Source organism: Calliphora vicina, chromosome 1, assembly GCF_958450345.1.
Source record: "Calliphora vicina chromosome 1, idCalVici1.1, whole genome shotgun sequence".
NCBI lineage: Eukaryota > Metazoa > Arthropoda > Insecta > Diptera > Calliphoridae > Calliphora > Calliphora vicina.
Window position 1 is genome coordinate 46,497,448 of NC_088780.1, and position 16,154 is coordinate 46,513,601.

Sequence of the window (16,154 nt, forward strand, 5' to 3'; positions counted from 1 at the left end):
AATAAATTATAATAAAAATGAACTTAAGCCTACTTAAAATTTACTTTCATATTATATATATTTTAAATTTGTATGCATAAGTAATTTCATTCTGAACGAATTAAAAAACAAATAAGAGAGCTATATTCGACTGTGCCGAATCTTATATACCCTTCACTAAATTATACTTAAAAATATTTTTTTAAAATATTTTTATTAACTGACGGATGGTGACGGTCCACATGTTCCGATAGTCACGTACGTAGCGCATGTATCTGGCCAGATACACTATGTATTTCAGTACATTTATATGAAAAATATGCTATTTTAGTGATAATATTACATTGTTATATTGTTATCACGCCAGGCAGATAAATATTTTCTATTTTTTTTGTTCTTAGTGCATCCGAAACCATCTACCAGTGCAAAAAAAAAAATTATCAGAAATAAAACAAGAAAAATTTTATTTTTGTGTTTAATTTCCAAAAAATAGTTGTTTATTTCAATTAAATTTAGTAGTTATAAATTATGTTTTAATTAATTCTAAATTAAAAAGTCTTACACAGCTTCAGGTAAGCAACTAAAAAAAAATAAAAAATATCAATAAAGTACAGTACTCTTCTTACAAAATGTGTGTGTATCTGGCCAGATACATGCGCTACGTATACGATGTATAGATGAAAAAATCCACATAAATTTAGTTTGTTGTTTTTTTTAATGTGTTTTTTCATAAAACGATACCTAACAATATTTGTAGAGGGTACCTGGAGACTCAAACCCCTAGCCAAATTGGAAATATATTTAAATCACAGTTAAATTGGTAAAATATCTGACGGAGGGTTAAACAAAATTAAATTTTTTGGTAAATTTTTTTAAAAAAGTTTTTTCCAATTTTTTTTTTAAATTTTTTTCTTAAAAAGAAAAAATATTTTTCCCAATTTTGACCCATTGTAAGTCCATCTTAGTATAGCCTAATATACATCGTTGGAATGGGCTTTGAAATATCTATCATTAGATATCCATATTGTCTATATTAATGACTTATTAATCCAGATATAGATAAAAATATGGCAAAAATCGAGGTTGTCCCGATTTTAAATAGCAACCGAGTCGGAAAAATTCCCGATATATTAATGTATGAATCAAGTTATTTGGGGGCTACGGAAAGTTGCTTTCAACATACAAACGGACAGACGGGCATGGCTATATCGACTTTGCTATCTATAACGATCCAGAATTTATATACTTTGTGGGGTCGCAAATGAAAAATGTAGAAATTACAAACGGAATGACAAACTTATATACAGTGACGGACATTACAATAGAATCACTACCAATATTTCATTTAAAACCAGGAGCAATCATAAGGATTGGTGTGGGCCAGAAAATATAAAAAAGTGGCAAAATGTGTTGTGGACGGACGAAACGACCATTAATTTAATTGGTAGTGATGATAAGACATGGGTTAGACGTCCAAAAAAATGGCAAAAACCTAAAACGTTTAAACATGGTTGGGGAAATATTATTATATGGGGATGCTTTTCTTGGTATTACGTTGATCCAATTTATTGGATTAAAGAATATATGGATAAGCACTTGTATATAAATGTTATAAAGCCACATGCAGAATGGAATATGCCCTTAAAATGGCTCTTCCAGCAAGATAATGACCCAAAGCACACGTCAGGTCTTGCCAAAAAATGGTTTTTATATAACAAAATTCATGTTATGGAATGGCCGTCTCAATAACCAGACTTAAATCCTATGGAAAATAGTAAAAGACAAACTCGGACCTGAAAAATTGAAAAACAAGGAAGAACTTTGGTAGAAAATTCAGGAAATATGGTATGCAATTTCCCGATCTACATGCGAAAGTTTGTTAAATTCAATCCCCAAAAGATTTGATGCTGTTATTATAAATAATTGATATGCAACAAAATATTAAGAAAACAACGAATTCTTATGACGATTTTTTATTTTTAATCATTTTAAGACTGATTGATTCTATTTGAATGTCGCATATTTTATTTAGTCTTTTAGATTTGACATCGTTTTTAACATAAGAATGTGTTATTTTTTATTTTATTTTTTTATATTTATTGTTTACGTTATGAGCATTAATATATAATGAACAAATTTTAAATTTTGAAATCAAATTTTGTAGTTTTACCGCTTTAATCGAATTCATATGTAGTGATTCTATTGTATTGTCTGTCACTGTATACCCTTGCCAATCATGGCGAAGGGTATAATTACACTTCTTATTTATGGACCTGTTTTCCTTCACAATATTAATTTGCGAACCTATATCGAAAGTATATCTATACTGCAAATAGTCCTTATTCAATAAGTATAAGCCACATATATATTATGGTTCCTAGATACAACGATGTCCGTCTCTCCATCTGACTGTATATTGGTTGAAATAAATTTTTCGAAAGCCCCAGATATCTTACCCATATTTTAAATATATTTAACATTCACCTTATTATTTTTGGTGAAGATAATTATATCGTCACATTCATACTTGTTTAATTTAAATGCAATTTTACACTAACCCCCATATTCATAAACAAATTTTAAATTTAAACTATTTTAAATTTCCATACAAAATTTCATTTTAAAACGTTTAAATTTAAAAATTGTTTATGTATAAGGACTTAACAGTTTCAAATACTTCCACTAAAATACCGTTACCAAAATGTTTTAAATGTAAATATGTAGTTCAAAAATTTTGAGGTAGTCGTGATTTTTTGCTTATCCAAACAGCAACATAATATGGGGTCCGATTTTTGTGCATTTTATATAAAAACTGTTATGGTTCACCCGATTTGATTAATATTATATTTTCCATTACTAGAAAATATCAGTGGAAATTTTCACCCTACTGGATTCATCAATTTAAATGTTATCGGAAACTTATATATATTTTGATTCAAATTTTGCCTTGGAAACAGCACATTTTTGCACCCTTGCTATTTTTCAAATCCCCATTAAATCGACCCAATAAGTTGGCATAATATACGATATTGATTTGTTTACCCTTTAAAGGTAACCAATGTGGATTTCACAGCGTACATCGGGGGTAAATACACACAACGAAATTCAGTAAACGATTTTTTTGCAGAGATCCCATAGTATTTATCAAGTTTAGCCTTAGTTTAAGTAATAGTTTTTTCTGCAAAAAATAATGCTTAATGAGCACAAGAAATTCACTGTTTTTCATTTTCTCCTCAAGTCATTTTCATTTTCTCCTAAATAAAGTAACGTGTTAATATTTTGCCAAGAGTCTACTGACAGATGCTTGTTGACAGAAGCAGTGTAGTCCTTTCAGTTAAGAGGCGGGAAATTCAAAAAGTCACGGAATTATTGACTCGACCTCGTAGCATTAACTATTTCTGCCAAATGTCTTCTCGTTAAGGCTCTATCGTGTTTTAAATGCTTTTAAACTGTATCTAATTTTTGTTTCTTGTTCTGATTTTGCTCATATTTGAGCGAAACTCCATCACCTCAGGTCATTCGCTCTAGACTCTAGACCCTTCGTGTCTTCAACAGACAGAAGATCATAGCTAGATCGACATTCGCAGAGTTATAAACGTAATGACTAAATCAATATTTTTGGTTGTGAATATAATAAATATGTACATTAAAACCACAGTCCATCATTTATGAATAAATTAATGTACAATAGCATTTTGCAATGACAAATTTGCAAACAGAATTTAAAAGATAAACAATTTCAAAATCTAAAAGAAAAAAATCATAAATATTGTAGATAAAAATAAAAAGTGTGTGAATATGTTAATTTTACACATAATTAATCATTTGATGTCAACCGAATTAAATAAAATTATGTACCAACATTTTTAAGTAATTTGGAATGGGGGCAGCAACATTTCATTCAATAAACGAGAACATACATACATAATATAACTGGTAGATTTGTAGGTTTTCATATAGTACATTCGTTCATTCACTTTTCAATGAATACGCTACATGAAAAAACAAATTATTATACATACTTATTATACGTACTTAAAAAGTAAAAGTGATTTTTCTCATATGAATATTGAACAAAATATTGTTGTTAAATATTTTTAAATGGGTTAAGTATATTTTTTTTCAATTTTAAATAGTTATTATTATTTTAAATATTTTATTCATAGATAAATAGACATAGATCGGAAACTCTCCTATCAATGACCTACATAACCAGTTGTCAAAATCCTAAGTGGTGAGAATGTATTAGTAAAAAAGCTATGTGAGATTTTTTGAGTAATATTTTGTTTGAGTTTTTTTTTCTAGTTTCCGCTCTATGTGTATTTCTCTATGAATTTATTAATAAAAAAAAACATTAAATAATTCGAATCAGTTCAACGCTCAAAATTAGTGTAGTGTTGCTTTAAAAATCGCTCAATTTTGAGTTATTACAGTCTTGTCGCAATACGTATTATCTATTTATTTTAAGATTTAAAATATAACAAATAGAAAGAAATTAAAATATACACAATTGTTTATAATTTTTATTGTTAAAGTAAATATTATGTTTTACTTTTGTTTATTTCTATCCTGTTTTTGTTTTATATTTATTTACATTTATTTATTTAGTTAAAAACAATGGGTTTTTTGTTTTTAAATTGCAATTTTGATTTCCGCTATTACAGTTTAGAAATTCTAATTGAAACCAATACAATTTTTGTACTTATATATAAATGTCAATCGGTCTGGCCGCTACGTGATATTTTTTTGTTGAGGCTCTAAAATAATTCCCTTAGTTGAAAAATATATTAAATACCATATGTAAATGTCAACAAACATGAGTTGATGTTATACTAACCCACAATTCGTGACAATGTTTTGTAAACATTTAATCATGGTATAGTGCAAAGCAATTTACTTGGAATTTAATGAAGCAGTCAACTAATTAGCACACCATAATTTTAAAATGTTTTTAACAAAGATTAAATATAAATTCATAGAATGGAAGCAGAGAGCGATGACGGGAAATAAATTTAAACATACAGGTCATAGAATAACAAAATAGATACTATTATATTCTCATGAATTAGGCTTTTGACAGCAGACTTACGATTTCGCTCTCAGTTCCCATCAATGTAAAGCAGTGGTAGGCATAAAGAGAATATGGATTATGATAACATATTATTTACTTTATCTGTTGTAATCTAACCAGTCAACAATTTAAGTGATTGTGATTTTTATATCTCGTATATTTAGCTATACTTTACAGCTAAATTTTTGGACCCTGGTGGCTCTGAGCGACGACCACTAATTTAAACAGTTGTCAACTATGGTTTCTAATCAAAAAAAATACATTATAATATTTAATGTATATTCTGTTTCCAGCTTATGGCATTAAATAAATAAATATTAAATTTTATATAAATATTAATAACTTAATTCCAAAAAATGCATCGAATCGTATACTTCCGTAGGAAATTCAATATGTCTTCTATGAATTTATTTAAATTTTACTGTTATTGGCAAAACTTTAAATAATTATTGAGTGTTAATCAAATAATGACAAATAATACGTGTGAATCACACAAGTAGCAGTAGTGTTTAAACGTAAACAAAACTTTCTCTAAAACTTAACAAAAACTAATAGATTTTTTTATTATATATGAAAATATTGTCTGTTTTTATTGAAGTGATAAGAAAGAGGCAAGGGAGGTTATAAAAGTACAAAAATATTGTAAATTTTTTGTTGGTATATGGGCATTTTTATAAATTTCAAGTATAAAAACATGCGAACCATATCGGTGTTGGAAATTATAAAGGACAAAAAACTAATTGTTCATTTGTTTTTTGATATTCCAATGTCGCGTTCTTTTACCTCAATCATCGTTTGTTATTAATATTCCGCGATCGTTGTTATCAGGTGGTTGACAAATTTAATTCGTATAAAAATTTAGTGGCTTTAACTAAAACAAAAGTAACTACATATAATAATCAGAACAAACATTTCATTTTGATTTTCAAAGGGTGTCTCGTTCGCTATCGTAAGTTTATATATATTCAGAATCTTATGTTTTTATTATTATCAAGTATAATGAATATTTCGATAAAGCCACTGAGAAGCACAATCGAAAGCAGAAAAGTTTGCGCGATAGAAAGAAAAATTATGATAAAGAAAAAGATAAGTTTGAAACAAACATTGGGAATATCAGTAAATAATGTATTACCAGTGATGTTATTAAAGCACTATTTAAAAAGTATTTCGAACTAATAAATAATAAATACAAAGATTTTGTAGAAATTACTTGATTACAAATTTGAACATGACAACTATCAACAGAACTTGCAGTATTCAAAATTAGTTTAAAAAATCGATTTGAAAACTTATGTTCCAATTTGAAGATTTTCGAATTTTTCTGGTTGCAGTCGAAAACAAGTTCAATTTTATGTTACGTTCTTGATGCATATGTTATTGCTTCATTTTGTACTAAACAAAGTGTTAAAACATTTTTCTCAAAAAAAAGGAAACAAGAAAAAATATTAAGATTTCTTAATTTGTTTTCGCTTCAAAGAAATACAAATGTCGCGTTCTGGACTGAGAGATTATTTATTTTACCGTAAAGTAGAAAATTCAAAAGACTCTTCAAGAATATTTACTTGTTATTCACAAAGATTAGTTTTCAGTTATTAAAAACCGAATTTCCAGTTTAATATACCTTTTAATTAAATCATATCCTAAAAAAGTTTTGCGACTAAAATTAAAACTTTTTAAAATATACATAAATAATATTTATCACCTTTCCATTTCATTAAACGATATTCTATTTATAAAAAAATAATAGTGTGATAATGAATATGATGCTAAAATTTCAAGGTTTAAAATGTTCCCATAAAAATTAATAAAAAAAATTAAAAAAATACTTTTCAAACTAAAAATACAAAAAATATCAAAATATAGATGAATGATAATATTCAAACTGAAAAGCATTTCATATATATTCGTTACATTTGTTTATAAATAAACAAATTTATATATTTGTGTGAATAAAAACAAATAAATAATTTTATTTAAAAATCCCCACCAACAAAATTGGTTTGTGCTGTGTAGATGTTTGTAATGGCAAGTGTAAATATTTGTCGTCAAAATGAAAACATTTTCAATCTTATAATAACAATTTATAAGGAACTATAAGGTATACAAATAAACACAGTTTTTAATGTAAAACATAGTATATTCAAACGTATTGTAAAGTCATTGACATTAAATGAACTTTTATATTTAACCTTAAAAAGGCATAATAGAGTAAAATAGTCCGGTAATAATAAGTTTTATAATAACAGTTCTTATTCTCTTGAGCTCAATAATACTATATACATATGTATTAGATACAGTGTAGTAGATTATAATCCTCTGGCTTTTACACCACAACTTTTGTATACAATTAATTTAGCTTAAAACCTAATATTTACATTAAAAAATAAATTCAATAGTTCTCTGTTATAAATAATAAAGTAGAAATTATGTTCATAAATAATTTTTGATTCATCTTTAAAGTTTTCCATGAATATTTAACCCCTTACTATATAATCAAGTAAATGTTATTATTTAAAATAATACGTCTAAGGGTTAACCCAAATCATACGCACATAAAATGAAGAAAAATTAAATCATAAAATATGTATGTATTTAAAAATAAAACTACGTTTGTCTATTTTTTCTTATTTGTTGTTGAAATATGTATATGACGTCTCGAAAAATCTCCATACATTTTCATTGCAATTTTTTGAGTAGGCAGTTTGGTATGAGAGTGGTACATAAAAAAATTCAGCAGTGGGCATAGAAATTGACAAATTAAATTTACATTGTAATAATTCAGTTTTATGTACATAAGGATGTTAAAAGTGGGAAGAAAAATCTTAAACAAACTTTTTTATGTTTACCTCATTAGCCACAAAAAGCGAGCATGTTAACTATAGGTAACACCAAGTCGTAATTATCAGTTAAAAGATTTATAACTCTCCCTTTTGAGTAAAGAATATTTTATTGTTAACACTCATTGTTTTTTTAGTTATTTCTTTTCTATCTATTAATATAAAAATGAAAAGGTCCATGAATGTAATCGCATCACGTGGGAACGGCTGGAACGGCTGGAGCGATTTGGCTAATTTGTTTTTTATTCAATTCGAAATTTTCAGGAGATGGTTTGCCTCCTTTTCACTTCTCATTTTTCTAAATAAGACACATTTTTGGAGAAACTTGAAGAACTAACACTAATGCTTCCTTTTTAAATTCTCATTTTTTTAATTATCAGAAAAATTTAGTAAAACTTCCCTGCAAGAAATGACTGATGGAAACTAATACACTAGCAATTTATTTACCAACACATGAATAACACGACACAAGTCACACATACATGAATGTTTCCATCAGTTTTTTAACGATGCTCTTAATAAAATGATGGGAACTACTAGGGTATTCGAATTATTCGATTTTTCTCTTGTTCGAATAAAACGAATAATTCGAATAAGAGATTTTAACTTGTTCGAATAATTCGATCACACGTTTAAAATTAATCGAATTATTCGAATAATTTAAATTTGTTTAAAAAAGTAAAGAATGAAGTTTTGATGTCGGTTTTTTAATATTTTATTGTTAAATAAAAACAAAAATAAACGTTAAAGTTAACAATTCAAGTATTGATAATGTTAAAGAGCATTTGAAAACAAAGTCCATCATTAAATTTTCAACAGATATATTCTGATCAGATTAACTCCCGAACAATCAGTTTCAGTTTTGGAGCTATGCTTTAAAAAATTTGAGCTAGTTGGACATGATCCTGAATTCAAATACAATATAAACGTTTTTATGTCGTTCATTAATTCGGGTTTTAAATGGAGTAACCAATTCTTTAGTAAATTAATTATTCACTATTTCTAAACTATTTATAACAAATTGTATTATACATCAAGCTCTATCAATGCCGAATCTTTGCTTAATAAAGTGGTCTTGGGGAATTACACAATAAAGGGAATCTGTCCAAAGTTTGATATCATGTTAGTGAACGTGGCTAATTTGAAGTCAGGCAGTTCATGATTGACGCCTTTACAAATACGCAAAAAGTTTATTACCATGTTAGACAAAGATGTTCAACGATGTTCAAAATCATGTATAAGACGAACTCCATATTTTTCTTGCAACAGAACCTATAGTTTGCAATATTTGTGTTTATCATTCGATTTATTAAATATTTTGCAACACTTACGTACGCGGTTAATAACATCACTTATATACATATATTTTAAGATCACGGTCTTCATCTATTTCAATGTAATCATTATAAATGTCATCCTCAATATCACTTTCGACGACCATTTCAAAATCACATTCAACTCCACTTTAATCTAAGTTAATATTTTGATTATTAATTGCGATTCTTTTAAAATTTTGAAAGATTTGTTTTTATAATTGTAACTTCTTGCAGTAATATTTAAATATTTATAGAACGAGCTATCGGAACACTCTTCTACAGTGATCGAAAGTCCCTTTGTCTTTAGTTATTTGTCGAATTTCAGAAACAATACAATCTTTGTGAGTCATTATTACTTATTTAAATTGAAATTATGAAAAATTTTAAGCATTTTAATAAATTTAAATATATATGAACATTTATTCGTTTTATTCGATTATTCTACATAAAATTGTTCGACTTATTCGTTATTCGAAAATGGCAGTTTTTAAATTGTTCGAATAATTATTCGTAAGAAATTATTCGATTAATCGAACGATCATTAGTCGAATGAATACCCTAGGAACTACTGATGTATAAACCTATCAGTACTACCGATCAGATGATGCATCAAATGACTTCACTGTTCTTGTAGGGTTAAAGAACTAAATGGTACTGCCTCCTTTTCTCTTCTCATTTTTCTTAATAATAAGAAGGACCAAAAACATTGTTTTTTTCATTAATGTTTTTTGTTTGTTTTTTAATTAACAATTGTTTTAATTGTTATTGATGCATAATAACCGAAGCAACTTTTTAAGCAATAAAAATTTGTGTTATTTTTTACTGAAAATTCTGTGTTTTAATTCTATATGAAATACAAATCATTAGTAAATAGCTACCAAGCGAAGCAAGCTAGTTTGTAATAAATAATTAATTTTCAAACACAATTAGCATACATGCATATACCATTTTCTAAATAAAATTTTGTTTAATATGTTTGCTCAACAGCCATATGGGCAATTCCATATCATCATACGTGACATTTGTACGCCTATAGAGTGGAATAGATTTTGCAAAAATAAGAGTATCTTTAAAATAAGTTGGTCTTTTTGTTCCATTCAGTGGGTACTTTATTTTAAAAACATAATAAGTTCTTTCAAAACATTGTTTTCCAAAATATCGAGCGTAATAAGGGTATATCGTACGTGACATAAAACGGAAGTAATTTTGAGGTACATGCATAAATATGCGAAAAATTGCGAATAGTGAGAGGCGTTATGTTTTCTTTTAATTTCTTACACTAAACGAAATATTTTTCCTTTACAATCCGTCATATTTAAATAAAAACAATATTTGAATGATTTTAAAGTAAATAAAATTTAATATTGTTAGACCCCTTTCACACTTGGCAATTTAGTTGCGCAAGTCTCTTGCACAACAACAAAACAGCATGTAAAATTTTCTTTTCCTTAACCCGACATTCTGGCATCTACAAACACAAGAGACTTGCGCAACTAATTTGCCTAGTGTAAAAGGAGTCTAAGCTCTAAATAAATTCTCATAGTAATATTTTAGTATTTTCTCCTATTCAAATCATCTTGTAAAAAAGTTTCAAGGGTTTTTGATTTTTCAGTCGTGTTTGTCATTCTCGTGGAATTGCCCATATGTTTTTTTTTTGTTTTTGTGCATAAACAAACAAATATTTATTTAAACTTTTCGAAGACAAAATATGTTTATATGTAGTATGTATTCGACAAATCTAAATTAAACAAATTAATTTAAAAATAATGCTACCAATAAATAATATTGCATACATAGTCATTGAAAAATATATAGAAACATCTTAAAAGTTCTGTTGTTTTTTGTTATCTTCAAAAAATAATTTATTTGAGAAATTTTATCAAGTGCTTTGTTACTTAAAAGAACAGACGTGGTCCAATCAAAGTTACACATTTTAAAAGCAAAAAACTAAAAACATAGACAACCTGCCAATAATAGAAATATAATTTATTTGCAAATACGATAGTTACAACTTATTATTGAAGAAAAAGAAGGAAAAACTAATATTTTTAAGTGAAAAAATGTATTTATTAGCAACATCTCCTTATAGAATTTCCTTAAAACATTGGGATGATTGAGAAATTTCTACACAAATTATCTGCCAACTACAAAACTTAGGCAAAACTGAATATTTTGTTTAAAGACTGTATTTTTACATATTCTAACATATACAGTGTTGTAATCCTCAAGTAAAAGTGTTGTAATCCTCAAGTAAATATTGGGTGTATGACTTAAAAATGCGGGATCTTTTAAAATTTTTAGCTTTTATTTTGAAATATTTGAACAATATAAGTTTAATCAAAGTATTGGCTTCAAACGAATCAGTTATGTTTGGTACAGGTTCTCTGTGATGGTTTGGCCAGATTTCAGCAGCTCATAATAGATAGAACACTTTTGTATGTTTGTATTTGGTGTCTATTCACCACCATTCGGGTTATCCTAATGAATCCATTTTTTATATTTCCCTGCTTTTGGATTAATCCTGCAGCTCACAAACGTTTTGAAATTGCTGCTTGAGTAGCTCTTGTTGAGATTAACAACAATCTTCATAGCGTAATGCCTCCAATTCTTTGTTGACGATTTTATCCATACATAGACGTGATTTTTACAATCATGTGAATAGTAACTTTATCATATTAACTTTGAGACCATAATATTGTTAAAAACGACTTGTGAAAATGTTGAAATTATGTTGGATAGAAGCGTTACTGAGAGGGAAAAACCAAAGTCGTGAGAATGTATTAGTACATAGTTTTGATATTGTATTGGTGCCTTATTAATTTTCACCAGACACACAGAGTTCTATAAAAATGTATAAATTTTAATTTATTTAAATTTTGTTCTATTTTCAATACCAAAAATTAAAACTCTGTTCTATAAATTAAATTCTACCACTATAAAATTAAGTGTCAAAAATTAATAAAAAATATTTTTTTTCATTTGAGCAAAATTAATGTGTTTTGGAAATAAGTGTCCTGCAATGTATTCAAAAAAATTGCCAAATATTGTGTAGGGTTTTATTTGTGGGCAAAATGATATATACTACAATTAAAAGGAAAGGTTTCAATTTAGACTAAAACATTATTCGATCAATAATTTTTATTTTCTAGTTAATTTGTTTATATAAAAACCGGCTAACCGGTTCTTTTAGCTAAAACCTTATTAGAATAATCCGAAAACAGATTTATTTTTTGATATCTAAAATGCTTTTTGTTAAATTTGATTTTTTTTCCAGATTTAAACAGAAATATCATTGTATGTATGACATATTATATTTGTTTAAAAACTGGCCTTGCTGCTATTCTTAGTAAAACAACGAAATTTTATAATAGATCTGGTAACTCATTTTAATAATAAAAAATATTCATTTTTAATTTAATATTGTTTATCTTTTGTAATTATATAATATTGTATTTTTTTCTTCTAACCAATTCGTCTGTCTTTTATTTTTTTTTATGCATATATTTTTATTCCGTCAATATGTTTATTATACCCTACAGCTAACTCTGGCCGTTTATTCAATTTATATGTATCAAGTAGTAATATGTTTTTGTTGTTAACTGAATGAAAAACTAAAAGTTAAACCTAAATTAATAATTTTGTTCTAGACAGAATATATTTTAAATAAAAGCTAAATTTAATTTTTTATAGACTTTAAATGAATTATAGCCATTTTGGGAAGGGCTTTCAATGGTCGTCTTAACTGAAACATTTATTTCCATTGTTTTTAATATTTTTTGTTTGCATATTTTTTTTGTAAATATTTTCATTTTTAAAGTCTTTAAGTTGTCTTGTCTGTCCCTCTGTCTATTAAATAAAAACTCTTCAAGCATCACAAAAAATATGTATGTATATTTAAAAACTGTTGATTAATGATGGTTGTTTATGAAAATGTATTACGTCAGTTTGGACAAAAAGAGATGAACAAAAAAAAAGATATATAAAAATTAAAAAAAGGAATGCGGTTTTAAAATACTATGATTTTTGTTTAATTTACAGCATTTAATAGCTACAAGTCAGACAGATTTAAGTGACATTTATACTATTGCAGTTAATTTTTAATGAATCTGCTAAAGTTAATTATGTAAGTTAATATTAATTGCTTTTTTGAATTTTAATTTGTGTGAAAAGAAGTAGTTTTGAAGTTTACAAGCATTTTGTTCATGCCTCATCTGCACGAGCGATCTGCGGCAGATTTCTCCCTTTGGTTATTTCAGAATTTAAAGTTGTAACGCATAAATGCTTTACATATTGGTGAAGCACATATATGAAGCATTTTCATAAATTCTACAGCATTGTCATGATTTTTCAATAATTACTTACTTCCTAAATGCAAAATTAAATGCAGCAAGTAATTTATTTTTATTATAACCACCATTTAAATAAATAAAGATAAGAACTCCAAACTCACACAACTAGTTGTTGGCCAATTGAACATTGTTCAGTTTTAATTGAGATTTATTTAACTCATTAACTAATTTAATTTTATTGAAGTTTTCATGCATGAGTAAAAACATTAAAATTACAAGTGAAAAAAGAAACTTGTTATCGAAATTTATCAGTTACATACCATACCCTACATCAATAGGAATAATTAGCAAAATTTCTTGAAAGTTTTGTAGATTAAATTTTATTATCATATTAGCCTAGTAACATTTACGTAACTTAAATCTATGTACGTATTAGTCAACAAGAAAGTACAAAGGTAACAGTCTATCGAAGTGGGTATTTAATCGATAAACGTAAAAATGCTGATGATTATCGTTGCCAAACTTTTTTTTGATATAAAATTTGATAAAAAAATTCTTGTTCTAGCACACAAAACAACTTATTAAATGGACTGATATCGGTTTAAATAGTTGTTAAGGAAAATTTAATTACGCAAAGTAAAAATATTATTAACTGAAGAAACCATTTAGTAAATAGTACATTAAATATCGTAAAATTTAAACGAAAATTTTCAATACAATTTGACATACAATTTCCATATCCAACAGTGTTTGGTAAATACAGTTTTTTATAAAACAATAGTTTGTTGAATTTATTTAACAATTAATTTTTTTTTAATTAACCACCTGCTGCAATAAGTAGAGCACTTACCACATTTTTAATGTTTAAATTAAAATAATACGAGAATGTACAAAAGTGTATTTAAAAATATAAAAGATATTGTTAAGTAATTTCGTACAATGTTATTGTTTAAAATTAAATTTAAAAAACTATCTTCAAAATAGAATAATAAGCGTATTAATAAATGGACTTTCGTAACTTTGTACTAAATAAAGTACAAATCCCATTCATTGTTTAATATACAAAAGTACATACATATCTACTTATTTAGTGCACAATAGGAACCATTTTGAAAATATCTAAAGAAGATGACTACATATCACGTGAATGGTCTATGAAAATAGAATGTGACATTACATCTACTTCATCCGATATTTAAACAAGTCTATACAGTGGTTGACAATACAATGGAAACTTTTCCAAAAACTCAATTAAAAGTTCAAAATCCAAAAAAAATAGAAAACAAAGTAAAAAGTATTTATTATTAGGGTATTGACAAAACAACGGAAACTTAGGTATCTTTTTGTTGGATATCCGTTGTTGTTTCTTATTTCTGCTTCATAGCGAGTCCATTCCCTTTGAGTCTATATTTTGCAATCTTTATGTAGTTAGTGGGATTGAGATCTATCGATTATTCAGATCTCTTCAAAACTTTATTGGATTGGGACAGCGAAAAAAAGGACGGATTGCAAAGTGTCCAAGGCTAATTGGTTTGTATAGGAGAAGTCTCAGGTCTTTAGTATGAGTGATAACATACAACTGCTCAATTAGATCATTTTTTAGAATGTGCGAAGAAGATATTGAGGAGCTAGAAATAGTAAAAGATACTTTGGGTAACTGTCCTAGATTACATGGTCTCAGTCAAAGCCGCCAAGGGTTTATTCCACGATGAATTAGGGGATATTGTTAGATATGATCTAGGCAATCTTCTAGGCTTTACCAGGGGAATTGGCTGGCTATTTTATACGAGTGTTGGGACAATCCCCGTCTATACTTATTTTCTGTCCTTCATACCGTGTTATCATTTCGTCTTAGTTCTTTCATTTCATTTCCTTTTTTTCTTTACAAATAGATCCTGGATCCGAGTTTTAAAATTATAATTATTCTTCTGAGAAAAAGATGAATCACGAGTAGGTATTTTTTCAAAATGCTTGTCGAAAAGTTACATGGGAATTTGTTTCTCATGATATAATCAGTGATGATGAAAAATATATGGATGAAGGTTTGTCTGAGGCATATTTGTATTTTATGCATAACGTAATGCATGAATTTCATTCAGCATTGATAGCCCTAGAAAGTGATTCCTGTACAATGAGTAATTTTTTGAAAATCGGTGAAAATATGAGTTTTATGGAAGCATAGTTGTAACAACTTTAAAAAAGATTTCATCTTGCGAAACAAAAACAAATATGAGCAAATCAGTTTTTAAGAAATGATATTACGTACTTAGAAATGATATTACGTACTTTATCAGAGCTTCCGAAAGTTTTAGAAATATCAAATATAATTGACAGCAAGCCTTTGATAATTTGTCGAAAGATATTCTAATACACAATATATGGTCCATTTTAATGAGATGAAAATAACTTAAAAAATTTCTATAAATTGATCTCGTTCGTATTTTCCATACCAATTGGAATTAATTTTTGGGAAAGGATTTTTAGTATTTTAAATTACACTGTGGGACAGCTCAAATCGTCGGGGTTTCTGTCCACCGGGAAAAGTTAGATCGGAGAAAAAAGTAATACGTGTCCAGGCATGTCATTATGAAAAACTGATTTTTCAGGCTCCCAATCATTGAAAACCAAAAATAACACTTTTCTTTATTGACTATCTTGTAGC

At 27.1% G+C, this 16,154-nt stretch overlaps 1 protein-coding gene across 2 annotated transcripts in view; it reads right to left on the reverse strand.

Moving 5' to 3' along the window:
* The window catches only part of lili (LMBR1-like protein), a 33,343-nt gene that overhangs the window by 14,960 nt on the left and 2,229 nt on the right, over window positions 1–16,154 (reverse strand). The window lies entirely within an intron of this gene.